Raw genomic sequence first — 3,231 nt, 5'->3', positions numbered from 1 at the left:
CGGTTCGTTTCACAGTCGGCAGTGGCCAATTTATTCAATTATAACATTTTTTGTGAATTTATTGTAATAAGTGAAATCGCCAAAGCAAAAAATATATAAACCTAAATTGCATTAAAAAAAGGGAATATCTTTTACCTTAAATAACATAAAAGGGATACATAGTTTGCAGTTAAAGTAAGTCCCCCCACCTACAAAGTGAAACTAAGTGTAAAGAACAAATCCTTCGAGCCGTTCAGAAAGGCACCTATGTATGTATCACCAAAAAGTAGAAAACATAGAAAATGAGAAAATGAAAAAATAAAAATTAAATACATAACGATACAATACATAAAGAAAAAACAAAAAAAAGGTAAAAAGTGCAAAAAGTGAAGAAAATGTGGACAAATATTATACTCTGCATAATACATAAAAGGGCGCGATATATTTAATACAAATTAACTAACTAAAGAAAATAAAAACTAAAGTGCGGTACCAAAGTGAAGTGACAATAGAACATAGAAACAATACAGAAGTGCTGTGAAAAAAAATATATATAAAGAATGCTCAATAGCACATACTTGTAACTAGGGATAATGGGATGCCCAACTTATTTCAGTGTGAGAGCGCCTCAAAATAAGCGTTTTTTATAACATTTTCCATTATGGCCAGATCGTACCAAATAAGAATTTTTGGACATTTTAAATTAAAATACCCAACATTTATTACGAATTCAAATTATTATATATTGGACTTTTAATATATGGCGAATTAATTCCTTTTTATGATATATTAAAACAACTGACTTTCGATATTTCAATATTTAAAAAGGTGAATTAAGCCTGTTCGTTCTAAATTAATAAATGTTTTTAATCATTTGTAATAGAAAATTAATTCTATTATGCATCAAATTACAAAACGTTTCATAATATATATTTAAATTTCTCATTTTCTTTGAATTTCATTATTTTAAATTTTTATTAGCGATCTTGAACGGCGGCAATAAATTCCTCCGTTCACATATATTTTTGGTATAATTTCCTTCTGGCCGTTCCAGTCATTCCAATTGCAAAACGTCAAAACCTACTCAATCCAGTCAGCTGTCAAAGTTCGGTAGGTTTTGACGTTTAGCAATTACTCTCTCACTTCCAGTGAGAGAGGAGTTGGGGATCTCATTATCTCTGCTTGTAACTAGAGTGCAGTGCAGTGCACAAGAAAAATAAGTACATACCTACGTATGTACGTATTTAAATGACAAAAAACCCAAGACATCCCAAACTTTCACGAGCTCGAAAGCTGTACCATCTCAGATACAAAACAAAAGGGGAAGCTGGCAGCATCGTCAAGCGTTTCGCTTTAAATGACGAAAAGCTTAATTTGGCTTGGGAAGCACTGGCCGAAAGATACGAAAATGAAAGAATATTGGTAGACAACCAAATAATGAATGAATTCTAATGAATTTACCAAAAATTCAATAAGAAACCAACCAAGAGTTTAAAAACTATACTCGACAGTGACTAATTGTTTATCTGTGTTAGAAACACAAAAGATTTGCACAGAATCGTAGGACCCTATCCTAAAAAATATTAGTGCAGCAACATTGCCTGATGCTGCTTTGCTACGATGGGAGCAATCACTAGTGGCAAGAAATAAGTCGCCAAAATGGCATCAAATGAAAGAATTCTTAACTACTCAGTACGAAATAGCTGAGCGAGTTGACAAAAAGATAGTGAAGCCAAAAAATAATCAAAATGAGTCGAATAAAAACTTTTTTAAACCCCAAGCCAGCAATAATGTGCAATAAAATAGGCACGCTAATAGAAGCCAAAGATTTGTGACAAATCAAACAAATCATTGGCAATCATTATGTGAAATATGTAAAGGAGGTCACAATATAAGATATTGCGAGAAGGTTAAAAAATGTCTGTTTCAGATAGGAACAATCAACAACAATGTCCGACAACATAAACTTTGCATCAACTGTCTGTCTAATTCTCACGGGACAAAAGACTGTGAAAGCAAATTTAATTGTGTGTACTGTCAACGAAGACATCACTCATTGCTTCATATTACAATTTTCAAAATATGAAGCAACAAAATCAATTTCATAAAACCACCGGGTTAGTCACTACAACCAAAAGTGGTAATCCCGAAATCTCAAATCCCGAAAAAAGGCCAATCACTATAGTTTCCCCAAATGCGGATATAAGAATAGATGCACAAGCCATCGTTCTACCGCAACTCGCAAATTTGCTTCCAAGCTGTGAAGTGAAGAAGGGAAAAATGCTCATATCTCAAATTAGCAGATCCCAACTACCATACCCCATCACAAATCGATTTGTTATTAGGTAGTAACTTAATACCTCAAATAATTCTTGAAGGTATAGAAAAAATATCCAATAAATTGTTAGCCCAAAATACAATATTTGTGTTAGTTCGGTGGTGGAGCACGGTGCTAGCTCGTTCCGTAGTTGTGGTTGGCCGTGGGGAAACGATCGGCGCAAATGATTCCACAAATGTTAAAATAAAAAACCAAAAAGTTTCATATAATATATATAATTTTAATAAATAAATTGGACACACACTTACCACGTCTGTATAGCTGAGCTGTCGCAAAAGGAGAGAGCGCGCGCAACTTCTTTTAGTAAGTCTTTAGTTGCGCGCTAATGAAAGTTCGAAAAAACTTCGAAAAAATAGAAAGAGAAGATTGCTCTGTCGATACAGACGTGGCAAAAGAAATTGGGCGGGGGCGGCGTTAACAATTTGAGTGGATATTAAGTGGCCAAGTCACGAAAAAATTAATTCTTTTACAACTGAAGTTGAAAATATTTCAAACGAATATTTAAGTGAAGAACTCAAAAAATTCTGGGAAGTAGAAGAATTACCTCAGACTACTCAACTTTCAGAAGAAGATCAGGCATGCGAAGCCTATTATAAGTAGACAACAATAAGAAACGAAAATGGCCGTTATGTTGTGCGACTCCTTTCAAACCCACCTTCCCAGATTCTATAGCTTTAGGTCACTCTAGAATATCAGCAGTCCAGCAATTTCTAAGCTTGGAAAAAAGTCTGATAAAGAAAAGGGAGCTCAAATCAGCATATGATAATGTGTTGGACGAGCATCTAGACCTCAATCATATGGAATGAGCTGTACCATATGAAAAAGTATCTAAAGGTATATATTTATCTTTTTATCTGCCACATCACGGGGTAATACGACCTGATAAAACCACAACAAAAGTACGAGTGGTTTTC

The sequence above is a fragment of the Bactrocera latifrons genome, unplaced genomic scaffold (assembly GCF_001853355.1).
Source record: "Bactrocera latifrons isolate USDA-ARS-PBARC rearing strain unplaced genomic scaffold, ASM185335v1 scaffold_564, whole genome shotgun sequence".
NCBI classification, from domain to species: Eukaryota; Metazoa; Arthropoda; class Insecta; order Diptera; family Tephritidae; genus Bactrocera; species Bactrocera latifrons.
Note: the sequence above shows the minus strand (reverse complement) of the source record.